The sequence below is a fragment of the Galendromus occidentalis genome, unplaced genomic scaffold (assembly GCF_000255335.2).
Source record: "Galendromus occidentalis unplaced genomic scaffold, Mocc_1.1 scf7180000077282, whole genome shotgun sequence".
In the NCBI taxonomy this organism is placed as follows: domain Eukaryota; kingdom Metazoa; phylum Arthropoda; class Arachnida; order Mesostigmata; family Phytoseiidae; genus Galendromus; species Galendromus occidentalis.
The window spans coordinates 1-15,832 of record NW_003805270.1 but is presented as its reverse complement, the minus strand read 5'-3'; the positions used below and the strand labels follow the sequence as shown (position 1 = coordinate 15,832).

General features: G+C 52.5%; 1 long non-coding RNA gene across 1 annotated transcript; it reads left to right on the top strand.

The window, feature by feature from the left end:
* Positions 1-293: 293 nt before the first annotated feature.
* Positions 294-2,299, top strand: LOC100905182 (uncharacterized). Its single transcript, XR_145421.1, has 4 exons — positions 294-540; positions 1,185-1,253; positions 1,347-1,564; positions 1,742-2,299. It is a non-coding gene; the product is annotated as an uncharacterized LOC100905182 (long non-coding RNA).
* Positions 2,300-15,832: the final 13,533 nt, after the last annotated feature.

Here is a 15,832-nt window from a genome sequence, read left to right as displayed (position 1 = left end):
AAGCTCTTATTGGTGAATAGATCGTCTTCTTCCTCTCTCTTTGGTCGTCGTGCCTGGCTAGCATTCGTTGAACACGGCCTCCAGCACCGCCTTCAACCCTCACTTCGTGTTGAGCGAGGCCCAAGCTGCCTCAATGACTCTCACCCTCACCGCTTACTGGCGATCGGCCGAAGTGCGACCGATGCGAGCGCGACGCTTCAAAGCATGCCCGTATTCTGTGTGCTCGAAGCCTGCCAGCCCGAGTCGCCCTCTCCAGTCCGTCGGCCAACAGACCGGACGCCGCGAGACAACCGACGCGACGCTGTGAGCTGTGAGCCGAACTGACTTGGATCCGCTAAGCGAAGCAAGCAGGCAGGCTGACGCGATGTGTCCAAGAAGTACGGATATTATCGGTGAATGGTGCCGTGTGAGTCACTTATCCGCTCATTATCGGAGTGAAAGTTCGGGAGGGTCGACATCTGTGAGGTTTCCGCCGTGAGAGGCTAGTGAAAAGACGATGTTCTCCGAGGAGAGCCACCTTAAGAATGCTCGACGTGATCGGTGAGTTATGATATGTCGGTCTGTGATCTAGGACCCCGAAACGGTAAGGCCAGGATGACCGCCCTGATCTTCGGTCATTTCTCGGCCGGCGTTCTGAGTTCCTCCAAGAAAATCGTTCCAAGCGCAGGCTCCCTGAGAGTTAGGCCTAGATCGGGCTCCCGTCCCCGATAAGACTGATACCGATAGAAAGAATCGTCCGAAATCGCGAGTGGCTACGCTAGTGAAATTCCTGGTTGAAATCCCGAAACGCGAGGTAGCCATCGGGTCTGGCTGGATACGGTGACGCTTTTCTCCGCAAGGAAGTCCGTGCCCGTAGGCCTCGCACAGAATATACGGGGCTGGAGCTCAAATGCTCGAGCCGAGCGGCTCTGTCTGAGACGCGCCCTCAATGTCCTCATGCAGCGTAGCCACGTGCTTTACGAATCTCCTCGAAGCACAAGGGCTTCAGCAGAGCAAGGATGCCTGTGATTACTGCTCAGTCGGCCTCGTGGTCGGTAATCGAATCCAAATTCGCGTTCGAGTTCCGAAGGTCTCGGCTCTAACCATATTTGGTACCCGCTGTGATCTCGCAGAGAATGTCCGACCCTTCTAAATGTATCCCCATCTCTAAATCCGTTTTAACATCGAGTCGCTCGCTTCCCCAGGTGCCTGCTCGTTCGGCTCAAGCCCATCGTCATCTCCATTGATGTTGATCGTGAGCAGACGACGTCACGGTAAGTTTCTATCGAATGCGGGCTGACACGAGGGCCTCCTGCCGAGACTCGTCTTGGAGATATGATGATGAAAACTTCCTGTCCCTATTTCAGGTGGTGCTCGGCGTGTGGAGGTAGAGGGTATCTGTAAGAAGGGTTTCTCGGCGACACATCGCGAAGAAACTGCGAAACGTCTGTGACGCAGAAGTCGTTCGCAATGCGGAGAATACCCCGCGTGTGGAGAGTACGAACTGGCGCTCTAGATCATCATGCATGGAAGAACCTGCCTACAGAAGACATCGGGCCGGTGGTCAGAGCGTTCACGATGCCAGGTTGGTGGTAGCGTACCATGGATGGGGATCAAGGCCGACGTGAAATGATGAATATCTATTGGATGATGCCTACGGGAGACAAGCTCGGCTGAGATGGGCCCGATTCCGCCCGTATGCTTTTTCCCGTAAATAGGGATGGAGAGTCTTGATCTCTGACAGCGCCCTTCGTCTTTCCAGAAACGCATCTGCTCCTCACGAGTTCCGCTCACCTTAGGGGGGAAATATCGCGAGAGCTCTCTTCAGAAGGAGACAGAGCTTAGAATCCGTGGCTGATCGTGGTGATCAATATCGGAGCTCGACCTCTCGGAATTCCTTTCGAAATCTAACCGAAACTGAATTCACCAGACCAGCTCTTCCCGGCAATGATTTCTCGTCGCTTTATCGCAACGAGTTCCTATTGTTGGAAGTTTGCCCCGGCAACCATGGCGGTACTTTGTCCATCTCGGGCTCTCGGAGCATGGATTCCACCGAATACGATACCGCCCGACCGAACTTCTTGCATCATATTCAGGAATTTTCTGAGAATCGCTCCTCCGGGACCTAATTCACCGGAAGACGAAGACATGCCCGTATCAAGGAACGAAGCGCCGTGGAGTCAACGGAGCGCCTCCTCGAAAAATGGGAGCGTGAAACTCTGGATCCGCTGAGCCAACTCGCGCCAGAATCGAAAGGTTGATGTGTACATACTATGATACCATCTGATCCAAATAAACCATTAAACAAGGGAGGACCAAACTGCCTCTCGGTGCGCGGCTCGGATGGCCCGGTCGGTCACTGCCCAACCCCAGCCTGTCCTACCGGAAAATCTGACAAGAGTCTCGGAGGTCATCGCTCATCGCCCAGGGCCGAATCTTGTCCGGTGCCCGAGACGGGTCATGGTGCAAATCCGGATCCTGGCTAATCGCCGCTTCAAGGCACTCACTTAGAGGTCTAGGCTCCGGGCAAAGATTCTGCAGGCAACGCCCATGATGGGCGTCGATATCGAGCGGGCAGGCTCAGGCTTGGAATTTGGAATGTGACCGCGACTGACGCGTCATCCGGCTGTCAAAAATACGCTAGTACGGACGCTACGGCACACCCAGTTACAGCATCATTGGCGATAACTTACGCGCGGCTGCTCTCGAGGTAGAGCCGGAAGAGACGTCGGAATACAATGAGTTCGTTGACGGTTGAAGGCTGTGAAACTCATCAACGAGGTCGGGAGCCGAACCCCCGCATTGACGCGCACCCGCATGGACAACGAGGGAAGGCTTGACTTATCGGTGACAGCCTGACGCAAATCGAGGCCACCAGGAGCTCAGCTCCCTGACTTGCTGATCCCGCTGCCGTGGCCAATGCCCGTTTATCGAACCATTCTCATCTACGAAACAATCAAGGTTGAACGAATCGCGGAGCACATATTCTAAATGAGCTTTGATAATAAAGTGTGAGTTTCAGAAGTAGTCCTATTCGAATGATGAAAAAACCCTGGGAGGAAGTCTCGATGAGACAACTTATGAGGCTGACCTACCTATGAGAACGTCTTCGTCCCACAATGAGTCGTTTCCTTATGGAAATATGCGTACAGTTGCGATATGAGACGACAGTCTCATCCCGAATGAAGGACAATGTCCGCGCGGACCTCGGGACGGAGAGTGGACATCGAAAACGGACGATTTCTCCTACGTATTTGATCCGTTCTGTGGGTCTACTCCATTTCTTTAAGCGTCTTTGGAATAGGTGCCATCTCCTGAGAAATCCCGAAAAGCGGAACCTTTCTGTGAGACTACGAGGACCGGACAAAGCGGTCGAAGCAGCACGTGCCCTCATATACCGTAACTCTAAACATGAGAGATATAATGACGACTAATCGGATGATGATAATATGATGAATGATGATGATTTAGGTCACCCTTGACTCCTGAGCTGAGATGCTTCCGTCTTCTTCACTGACAAAGAGACCCTCAGCCTCTCAATTTCTACCGTTCGCCTCGCGCGATGCATGTATCCTACATGGAGTTGAACAGATCTGCGTGTTCCTGTGACCGGTTTTTCGAGGTCTCTCAATCGCCAGGAGTTCGACATGCATCAAGTACGAAGACACTCTGAGATTCAATACTTCTCCTGATGAGCCGGAATGTCTTGTGATCGCATTCCTCAACATTCCGCCGATAAGCAACGATGAGGGCTAATTTCGGGAAATTTGCGTTTCGCGAACAGAGCTAGGTGATCCTCCGAATCAAACTAAATATATCGCATGGTCAGCACACGGAGCTCACATGTACACTCGGCTTGCCACCTAGCCCGGTTCACGGGGATCTCGGTTGAGAATAATCTCGAATCCGTTCTTCATTCGAGATGAAAAATAATGGGGATGCTTTCCTTTCCCGTGGAGCACCGATTCTCGGTGATCTGACAGGAACCCAGAGTGAGCGTCGCTCACGATAGTTTGGCTTGAGTCTTCGAGTTACTGTCGATTGCGTCCCTTGAGGCCGTTCACGACTCATTCTAGTCGCGTTGGTCGATTTCATCCGAGGAATCTGACAATCGAACGCGACCGTAGAGAGCCAAGTGTATTGACAGGGGTACCTGGGATGCTGCTCGCAGATGCCCGGATGGAGCGCGACCCATATTGACGAACAATTGAGATGCGGGTTCCGATGTAAAGTTTAGAGGCCTCCGACTCATTTTCCGAATACTGCCCGGACCGGCGAGGCTCAGAGAGAGAAAAAATCCTCCCGGGAGGGGGGAAATCAGATGGCTCAAGCATTACGTATTTCCTTTCGATGTCACACTTTTTGATTGTGAGAGAAATTTTTCGCTAAGAACGGGCCAGGAAGAATTGTATCCGAGGAGAAACTCGTGCTTACGCTTAATCTCTCCCATAGCAAACCTCGGGGAAAATGTCGAAATATTTCCGCGGGTCGGCCCGAACCTGAGGGAGCTTATGATGCCACACGAACCACAAGTATCGCTCGCCATAGCCATCATGAAAGATTTCTTTGAATGACTCCACGAGTATGCGCGTCAACAACTCGAATTCCATGTCAGTGTTTCCTGCGCATTCGCAGTGGACCCACATCCCGGCTCCGATATTGAGACTGATCCAAATGCAGATCACCAACCGACAAGACTCGACGGCATTCAATACGGAACTCGTTCAATACGGGAGTGAATTCGAGTCAGGAAACTTCCCGACTTCCGCGGGAGATTCGGAATTACCCGGAGTCTCCGACCGCCGTCAAGATCACCTTATAGATACCCTATGGACGCCGAACCCCAGCCATTCGGGATTCGAGGCTCGCGATCGTCAACGCGATCGGCCCCGGATGTCGATGAATGAGTCGAGAGTCTTCAGATGTGAGCATTTGGGAGCTGTAGCCCAACCGAACTTCGACCCACGGGGCTCCGGGACCGATGAGCCGGAACCCGATACTCATTGCACGGATATTAACTGCAGAATCTCCGGGCTCGAAAAATCTGAGGGATATCGGCAGTTGATCATAGACGACACGTGACGGACATTTCAGTGTCTTCGTTATCTACGATAATTTCTTCCGACTACGACACCCCTTCATATAGGCTGCCGCCCACTTCGTTCACCCGAATGATATTGCACCTACAGGAGCACGGATGAGAGAAAAATGAGCTCTGACGAGACGCTACAAATGAGCGCGATCGCGAAGGATGCTGGATCGCTCTGTATCGAGACGAATCCACCTGAGGCGACATGTCCATGTTATCTCGTTATCATCATCTCCAATACGGAGGCGCGTCCGGGGGACGCCGGCGTCACCGAATTCTTTCCACATTGGCTCCTGGGAGTAGCAAACTCACTCGTGAGTTGACCGCGCTCCGTTTCCAGCTTCGCTTCGCCAATCGGAAAACTTGCGCGAAGAGATGACATGATTTCATCAAGATTGACTCCTCGATCAAAAATAGGAGCACCTCCATCTCATCTCTTCCTCAGGGTCGGCCCTCTCCACTGCATAGTTTCGGGCTCCCCGTCATCGAGACCGACTTCAGCCTCGGGCCTCGGGACCTAATCTCACCGCTTCATTCTCGTCGCTTCTTCCCTCCCAATCGACGTTGGCACCGGGCAACGTGGTACTCCCTCGGAAGGGAACAGCAAGAGACGGAAAAGACGAGATCACGAAGCGGAACGGCGATTTGGCGTACGTGGGGGGCTATGCGGTGTGGCCGAGCACATTCCGGTATGCTCTTCATGCCGGAAGCCCCGAAGCAACAACTCCGGGATGAGGAATATTTATCGAGGACCCAGCGAGAAATAGAGGGGAACTACATAGCTCCTAAGGAACAAACTCCAGCCGAATCACAATCGCTCCGATAAGAGAAGACGGAGAACCTGCAGATGAATTCCGCCGATCTTTAGGAGGGAGGGAATCGAGCGAGCGATCGAGGGGTCAGCTAGCTGATGCACCATCTTTTCAATGAGACTCTGCCGCAGGAATAGATAAAATTGGTAAGTGGGTGAGTGTCCTGGCATCTTGACAGGGAAGTGGTTGAGGACGGGGTTTGGATCCCCCGACCAAATCGAAAAACTCGTCCATTTTGATGATTGGAGGCTCTGGAACCTACGTCCGTTTCTAAGCGGCATCTGAGTGGGGGAAGTCCGTCCGTCCCTCAAGGTCAGGACTGGGTCACCCCAAGGTGACTCTCCAAGTCTGGCTGATTGTGAGCAAGATCCGGTAAGCACGAACAACCTCGTTGCTTTACTCGGGGGCGAGTAGAGGAAAGAGGGATTCGTGGTGAGACATGAGACGTGAAAGGCATGCAGATGCTTCCTTCTCCGGAGCAATATCGAAACCTCAATAGGAGGACAAAATTATTTCAGCGATTTTTTCGATGGATTCTCGTGCTCTGGATGAGGCGCGGCACCACGAGCTTTCTTTAAAATTGATGAACTCAATAAGTGAATTTTGACTCGGTCGTATCGATTCAAATCGCAACTTTCCGGGTCGCTGCGTTTCTATTTTCCGGGTCTTCCGGCTCTCATATTCAAGCTCACCGGCCAGTTATATTACTGTCCTTAATTTTGAGAAGTGGGCCTAAAACGACTGGATTATTTCGTCCCTTAAAAATCGATATCTGACAGCTCTGTCGTGGCGCCGAGTCGCCGCAAACTTCTAGTGAAATCAGAGGATGATCCTCTCGGATCGACCTATCCGACCAGAATCCAAGCGGGATCTCTCAGATTCGCGATTCAGAAACGACGTTCTTGATCGTCGGGGGCAGGGACGGCAAGATGATAGGAGAAACGGCGCGGCAAGAGAGCGACTAGGATCTCCGCCACTGAGACGGGGAAATCGAATAACGAAAGAGGTACACCAGAGACTCATTGAAAATTCGTCGGAGGCGACCGCAAGGATGGAACATAAAAATTAATTCGATTCGAGCTCAGGATTCTAATCACGGTCGGCAGAATGATCAATTGCTCGAGGATTAGCTTCAAAGGATGTGCCTTGAGCGAGGGATTCTGCGGGCCGACCTGGGATCAACCCGTGTAGATTTTCGCCGCTGGCCAGTGAACCGCCGAGACGATTCGCCGCCTGCCAGTCAACTGCCGAGGCGATTCGCCGCCAAGCCCTGGTATCAAACCGTGGACCACTCATAATGAGTGACTCATTCAAGCTGATGCAAAGGGTGGGACACGGATAAATCGAGGTCAAGGCATTCCGCGATTCCGACTGACCTCGAAGGAACTCGACCCACCCAAGGACTCCGGATATCGCTGATTTCGGAGTGTACCTATATGTACCTATACATAATTTTCTTCTCGCGAGAATCGGTCTGACCGATTTGATGAGCGTGGGGGGAGATGGGAGCGCACCTTGGGAATCAGTCTGTACTGTCCGGAGGTCCATTATCGGGTGCGCTATAGCCGATTCACCAAACATCGGAGATCTCATGGGCTTGCCCGGGCAATCGGTCCGCTGAAATCATCCCCGAAAAATACACAAGCTTCGAGCCCGGACTTCGGGGACAATGACAGGATTTTGATTTTCGGTCGTGTCGTGAGTCGACAGATGAGTCCAGCAATCAATTCCGACTCCCATGCCTATTTGATTTTACTCTTAGTACATGAGTTCCGGAACATACATTGTCTTCCACAGGTGAATGAATATCCCGCGTCGAGATGATCTATGTAGATGAGAGCTTCAGCTATGCGCCCGAGCTCCCTGCGCCGGCTCTCGCGATTATTCGGGAACGCTCGGTATTTGTGATCCCGCCCTGCTACGCCCTCTTGCCGAAACGAGCCAGGCCACCTACAGCCGAATGCTTGATCTCCTTCTCGGAGCCAGGCCCCAATTCAGCCCGCGCCGGCTGTCACTCGACTTCGAGCTCGATCTCATCAGCGGCTCCCGACTGGCATTCTTCCAGGCCAGGATCGACGGGTGTCTCTTTCGTCTCGTCAAAAACCTCAGGCAAAGCTGTGCGATCTCGGCCTTTGGACTTGTTACGAAGAAGAGACGGAGTTCTCCGTGCAAGCGCGTATGATACCCGCACTCGCCTTCGTGCCGCCACACGAAATGCACGTTGCAGTCATCACCCCATGCCTACCTGAGGACCTGGTGCCCGTCCTAAATATTTGAGAACCATCACATCGGCCGCCTCAGGTTCGTTTTCCTTTTCTCCGATAGCTGTGCTTCATGCCTAATCCTCTTCTGACCCTTCATCTCGTTACCTTGCCCAAGTACGCTCCTGGAGCAGAGATAGCGCGAAGCCAGAGCCGGTTCCCTATCGAGATGTGGACCGCGTTCCAATGCACTCTCGACGAGGAATCGCAATCAAACAACTTCTCGGACAAATCCTCAGAATTATAAGAGAGTACGGCTCAGGAACCAGGATCGAGCGAAGTTTGCACACAACTTCCACATGGAGGCGTCTTGAAAACGATGAGAGAGCTGAGAGTCACGATGGAGAGATTCGAGAAATAAATATGATTTTAGGATGCGATATGATTTCAGGATGCGGTGTGATTTCAGGATGCGATATGATTCAAGACAGTGACATGATAAGAGATTATGAAGTGTTATGTATTCAATCCGAGGACATGAATGAGGAATCCACCCATTTTGATCGAGGTGAGAAGAATGGTCGAAGAACGGGCTGGTACAAAACAGGGGCGACATCGGATCGATGTATGGTTTCCGGAGGGCCAGCACGGATTTTGTCTTCTGATACCGTGTAGTCCTCTTACCAGGCCATACGTGCAATGTGAGCAACCGCTTCGGCGGGCCGATATTTGAGCTGTCGATTCACTTCAGCAGGACTCGGTCCGGCTGACAGGAACAATGAAAATCGTCGTCCGCTCGAGAGTCTCACGAAGCCCGTGATTCGCTTTTCGACTCTCACCGGCAGCTAGCCGATCGAACTGACGACGCGACGCCTCGACGCTCATTCTTGGCGCTAAAAACCACTCAACCTGCCGGCCTACCAGTCCATCGGCCAGCAAAGTGAATGCGGCGGGATCACAGACGAGACTCACTCAGTCAGTGACTTTATCCGGTGAGCAGGCCGGCTCGAACTCTCGAAACCCGATCGGGGCTGCGAAGATCGAAAAAGAGGTGGATCAGCTTCGCTAATGAGGAGTGGAAGAACATGGTTGAGTCGATTGAAGACAGTTTTCCAGGGACTCCTCAGTACGGATGCTCCTGCAGCGACCGCGAGAGCAGAACACGGTGGAAAGCTGTCTTGACTCCCGCCTCCGGTGGATCCGAGTCGAATAATATCTTCCAGCAAAGAGAGAAATTTCTCGGCCTCGGGAATGAGGGGGACAATCGGAAATATTCCCGAGTCAGTGGTCGTCGGCACACGTGGACCGCGAGAGAGACGACATAATAGTAGGCTCTCTGATGATAAGACAAAACCTGAAATTCATGATGTCTTAAGGCGGGCCCAAATGGCTGCGGCATAGCGAACGCGTCCGAAAAACGGAAGGCACCTACGGAGAGGTTCCGCTGGGTTCATTCACCGACCGACGATGATGAGATTGTAATATAATATGATCTCACGTCTGTTATCGAGGGCGCGAGGCGGGGAATATCGGCCGAAAAAAATCTAGCTCGGAATCCTACCCGCTCTCTTGGAATTCAGCGATATGCCAAAGAAATATTTCTGACATGATCACTCTCCTCACGCCTATCAGCGAGGAACGTCCCTTGTGATCGTGCGACCCATCCCTTCACTTCACGACAGATCTACAGGGGAGGCTGGGTGAGCAGGGACACGGTTTCGAAGTACGATTGCCGGAAACGTATTCGAAGTCGGCGAGGCGGAAAAGTACCCGACCGGAGGGCTCCTCATAGCACAGTCCTCGCAAGATATGAAAGAAAACGCGCAGGATGGTCTCGAAAGTCGGGGCGAATGAAGCTCCGACCTGACTTCGACGGAAGCGCGACGCCGATCTCGCGGAATGTGCGGACTCGGGGACCGGAACTTCCATAGACTGCCCGGCCGCATCAAGACTCCGATCAAAGATCATTGTTTCCACTTCACACGCGGTATCGAAAGCACAGATTGAAGGGAACATGTTGATGAGTTTTGTCTATTTAACCTTACGCCCTAGTTACTAAAGAGGTGATCTGGAATCCGGAACTGACCCGCTTGGACTCGACCCGTCCCCAGTGTATCCACACGGGCACATTCTAATGCTCGTCAGTATTCAACCCTTTCCTGTGACTCCCTGCATACGTATACACCTGAGGACAATGCAACGCAACCAGCAGAGGGGGAGCCCAAGGGTGACCCCAAAAATGCGTCAGGCGACACCAGCGAGAGCCCCCTCCTTCGCGGCTCATTTTCTCTCGCTTTAAACGACGATCCCTGAAGTTGCCCAGTTAGCCCTCGGACTCACGTCCGCTTTCGCAAAGCATGGACCGCAGAGCGCTGGTTTCATTGAGCGGAGCGGGTCGCACTCATCTGAACTGTTTGGGAGATGCAAGCGCTCGGAACTTCAGTCAGAATCATTCCGATCCGACTCTCGACGGACAGAGGGACTGCAGTCTATTCTCGTGCAAGACAAGACAGCGGTGTCGGGGATTGTTGCCGTCGCAGCGGTTATCGAACCGAATATGATTTCACACTCGACGAGGGCTACAACGAGGCGCTTTCGAATACCTCGGCGCCGCACAGATAAGACTCGGTGGCCTGTAAATCTTTAATCCGTATGCGGTGGGGAAAATGAGCTGGCTCGGACGCATTGCTCCGAATCTCGCTCAAGAGGACTCATGAGAGAACTGCATACCTTCACAGAGAGATCGCTCTGACCTCATTTCAGTTTCGTTACTGACTGACGACGATTTGATCAGTTTCGGACTCCTGCTATCGAGTCTCATCCGACCTATTAGTGACGTTCCTCCACACCATCTCCTACCCCCACTCATCCTAATTCGGACGGGTCTCGAGTGAACCTTGTCCCGGTCAAATCGAGACGTCCATTCGAATTTCCGAGGAAATTTCGCGCGCAAGGACACCGTTTCCAGGGATAGTCCCGAGACACAGGACAAGTCCAACTCGCGAAGCCTAGTCCTAGGCGACTCGAAACCGGAAGAAGCCCATCGCATCGATCAGGAGAGACAGGCAAATTAGACTTGATATACGGGTGAGACAAGAAATGAATGCCACGGCATGCTATGTTGACGGTTGCACGGTTCAATGAAGAGATCGAGCAGCAGCTCTGACTAATCGAACCGAGAACTTAATCATGATCCCAGGAAGCGTCATCCTGAAAGCATGGATTCTGCTTGCAATCCTTGATGGTGGAGGTTGGAGGGTACCTAGGTACTTACGCTTGACGGGTCCCTGGATCCGCACGTGGAGCACTCATTTCGCTCATGACGCGAGCTTTGAGCACACGTAGGCACTTTCGCTCAGACAGCGAGAAGACACTTCCTGGCACAGAGCACGATCAAACACAATATCACCAACAAACACGTCCAGCCGTTCTGGCTTTTGCTGCCGCAGCACACCACATCGTTATTATTTCCTTCAGACTACCGGGTCCTGACTTCTGCTGGCTCACTTTCTCGGTTGGGGCAAGCGAACCTCAATCTCATCAGTCACGCTCCGGGAGCTTCGAATTTCCGGGCGTCCAGAGTTCGTTGACGTCACAGCTTTCGTTCCGAGTGTGCCTGTCTCGGAGGGGGATATTCTCAGTCAGTTCGAGGTGTTAGACCGAAAGCACGAAAGAGCTCATCGCAAGGGCAGTGGCCGTCGCTCTATTCCTGCGTTCACCGGAGTAGGCCTAAGCGTATAGGCCTACTTAGGAAAACACGAGGCTCTTGAGAGCTCTACCACGATTCTTACACGTACCTCCGAGGAATCTCGAAGAACCGACCAACCGCTAACTCCGGTAGCAATCGGACTCGAGTGGAGCGACACCGCTGCGCCGTCTCGCACACTCGCGAAGGAAAGTCAAACTCGCGAAGCGTAGGACGGCCCTGAGTCCCAGTTCAAGGACGGTATTTGGAAGATACAGAACCTTGTGGAGCTGTTTCCAAAGGCCAGAACCCTAAATAAGAATGATTTTCCCTTGTCATATTTCCGCTTCGATCACGACGGACAGGGAGATTCGACGTTGGCTTCTAGTAGAACAAAGCTAGGCATGTAGAGATGGGAAAGGCCGGTAGGGTAAAGGAAGGAGGACAATCGGAGGACGGAGGAACGACTGCTCTACCCCGATTACCGAGAGTGATTCTGAAAGCTCGGAAAGCATTCCTGAGCTCAAAATTGGTCTTCGCCGATGCTTCAAGCGATCGCATTATATCGAGTGGGTATGAGGAAAAATGCTCCCAGTGAGAGGGAAGACTACAAGCTCGAGGTATTCGAGCCTCCGACGCAGTCCGGAATCAGAAAAAGGCCAAGCTCCGAGCGTACAGGTCCGGCGGGGAAATTCTGACGGTGACGTGAACTTACGCTCAAGGGTAACCACTCCGGATGTCTGCAGGCAGAGCACTGATTTCGCTCATCACTCATCACGCATGCCTCGATCGCACATCGATGAGCTCGCTCGGTAAGCACGATGGAAATTTCCGGCAGATAGCACGATTCAACGCACCACGGAACAAGCCCAGTAGCTTGCCGCCACGTCCTGCCGCAGCGCAGCAGCACTTCGTCATCTTCGTCAGAGTAACGGCTCCGCACCACAGTGCCACCAGAGTGCTGCCGCCGCGCCGCGCGCCATTCCCGACTCTCGATCGGCCAAGCGGACCCTTATTTCGGCTAAGCGTGTTTGTATCTCGAAATTCCGGGGACTTTTCGACATTTGAGACTTCAGATATTATCGTCGGGAATTGCTGCAGCTGCTTCGGAGGGGGAATCCTCCGCCTTGGAAGGCTTGATCGGAGTCATAGCAAGGGCAGGGGGCATGACTCCTGTATCACCGTATGACCATCAGACGTACAGAGCAGGCCGCTTCGGAGCCTCCGTCGTATTCGAGAGATTATCCACCGTGGAGTTCTACCAAGATTCCCTTGCATCTCGCCGATGAGTCGAAGGGGGGACCGATCCACCGCGAATTCGAAGAGTCTTATACCCCAGTAGCGCGTGGGTTCGACTCTGCCTCCTGCCGCTCTAAACCTGACCATCGGTGGAAGAGCCACATTCATTCGAGCCTGCTAAGCTTCGAGATGCAGCCCTGACTGGACGTCAAACTGACGGGCATTGAATGCAAAATCTACTCAGAAAATGTTCCCCTTGCAAGAACTCTGCGAACAAAGGGTTTCCTGCGCGTAATTTCAGCTAGACTCCACACGGATTTTCCAAGGCGACTTGTACCGCTAGCCGTACAACTCTGGTCGTCGGGGGGTTCGGATGGCTATCTCTTTCGAGCGAAAAATGCCTTTCTCGCTACAAAAAATCCATACAAAGGTCGGCCGAACGATTAGTTCGGCGGCCAAAGAGCCCGCGTTGAACGAGTAATGTTTATGGACGAGCCGGAAGAGATCGTCAGTCTCGACGATCGCTTCTCAACCGGCATAGGGAATCCCCCAGGACAATTGGTGAAAAAGTAATTGATCGAGTCATTGGCGTCTACCCCCGGAGCGGTAACGGCTCTCCTGCGGGGAGGGGAGATTCGAATGCCTCCCACGTTTGCACCGTACGAGCGACCGTCGCTTTCGGTCGGGCGTCGTGTCTCCTGACAAAGGTGTGGATTTCGCCGTCAGCGCGGGCACAATGCCCGGACGCTCGATGCCACACAGCTTCGACTTGAGAAGGCAGCCGGTACACTCCTCGATGAATGCCGCATGCGTAGGGATCAGGGAATCACTCATACGGACATGCAATTTATACGAAACACGGATTTTTGAATTGATCTGTTACAGGATGGTATTAAGAGTCGTCTAGCCGGTCGGTAGTGAGAAGTATGCGCAATGCGTCATCTGTCCGCTGCTCCCTCCGACCAGAGAAGAAATCTGGAAATAACGCACAGGAGATATCTCAGGGCATTCCAATCGGGAAGGGTTGTACAGTATTGTTCAACAAACAATGGGGAGAGAATCAAAACAACGAATCGATGACTCTCACGTAAGCGTACCGATTCCTTATTCTGCAGGACAGGCGAGGATGGTGTCAGAAGTCGAGAAAAGAAATCCCATGGAGGAAAGATTACGTGCGGATAACCGATTCAGTCCGTATCTTTCGGCATTCCTTCACAAATTGAATAACGGTTTGGGCCACTGTCATCGAAGCTCATCGATTCCGAAAACCCAGAGCTGTCTCTGAACTTCTTGCCCCCGATTGAAAAATAGATGGGCATGCCAATTCAATGCAGAAAATACGGTATTCATCTATAAACCCTTCGAGAGAGGAATTCATTGCGGGAATTCCCTCGGGCTTACTGGTTGTGAAGAGAGTTTTTGACACTCGACGCTTAGCAACTCACATCCGCCTCAAGCTTCGCTCCCATAGGTATCGGCGGCACCGGCACCACGAATTATGCGTGAAGCTCTTCGCTTCGAGTTTCTTGCAACGGAGTTCCGTCAACTTGACCGAATCAAATCTGTTAGTGGGAAACCGTCAACTGCTGAAGTAACTTCCCCCTGAAGAATGACAGTCGTCGTGGAATTTGAATTCTTCTTCAATGCTCCCCGGAGCTACCCTCGAAGCTATTAAGGACCCTTCCACGCGCGAAATGCCTGCATGATGCCCTAGAGAGCCCAGAGTGGTATTGTTGGAATCAAAAGCCCTAACCGGAAGCCACCGAGGATAGGTCTCAAGAGCGTCCCTGCATCTGAAGTTTTCGTAAGCGTCGCCTGGGGTGAAATATGACAATTGAACGAACAGCTCATCTGAAGAGTGGGAGAGGTTCTCGAGGGAGAGGGCGGTCTCATTCCAGATATGCCACGCACCATACGTTCCTCAGATTGAAAAAACCTTGAATAAACACAGTCATTCAATCATGATTTCTTGTCAAATCTATATGATGAAAAGCCGGGTGAACGCCGTCAGCCGATCCCGTCAAGGGTTCGCCGCGGAATCGTTCAAAGGCAAAAAAGGGTAGCGGCGACACCGAAAAATATCCAGCCTTATATGTACATTATTGAATTGAATCTTCGGTTTTGTTAATGAATCTTCGGGTTCAGGCGTTTTAATAACGGCCGTCTGCTGAAAGTCTGTCTCCGGGCCACAATGAATGCTTCCGATAACGTCCCGGGGGATCCGGCGTTTTCGGTAGAATTTTTCGCGATCGCGGGCTAGTCTAGGAGCTGTCGGCTCTCAAAAGACTCGTCGACGGCAGAACCAAGCGAGGAAACGCGGTATGAGGTTGATCAGCGGGCGACACATTTTGGAGCTTCCGGAAGCGGCGCCAAGTCTCTCGATACGTCAGGAAATAGCCTCAAGTCCTCAATCCTCCCTTCGGCATGCTGGCTCCGACAGTCAGCGTAATTCGAGGAACGTCGCGTCCATGCAATCTGGAGCTAACTGGAGATCCTTGGAGAAATCTCGAGGATGAGGGAACTAGCTCCGTCCATCACGGAACCGCGAGAAAAAATGGAATCTCGGCTCCAGACCGAATTCGGAAGGGCCCACATACGTCTAGAAATCCAGGTGGACGCGTGAGCCCTAAGGGCGAATCGAGTTCGAAATTGACGAGGATCTCCGAGATGGTGGGAGGAGCCTCACTCGCGGTGTCGTTCTTCCAGAACCAACTTATCGGTTCCTCGAGCTCCAACTTGCGAGATCGTCATCGTTGCTCGATCGATCCAGCAGCGAGCTCTTTATTTTGAATGTCCCCATCCGAGCGGTGTATTCTGGATCGTCGCG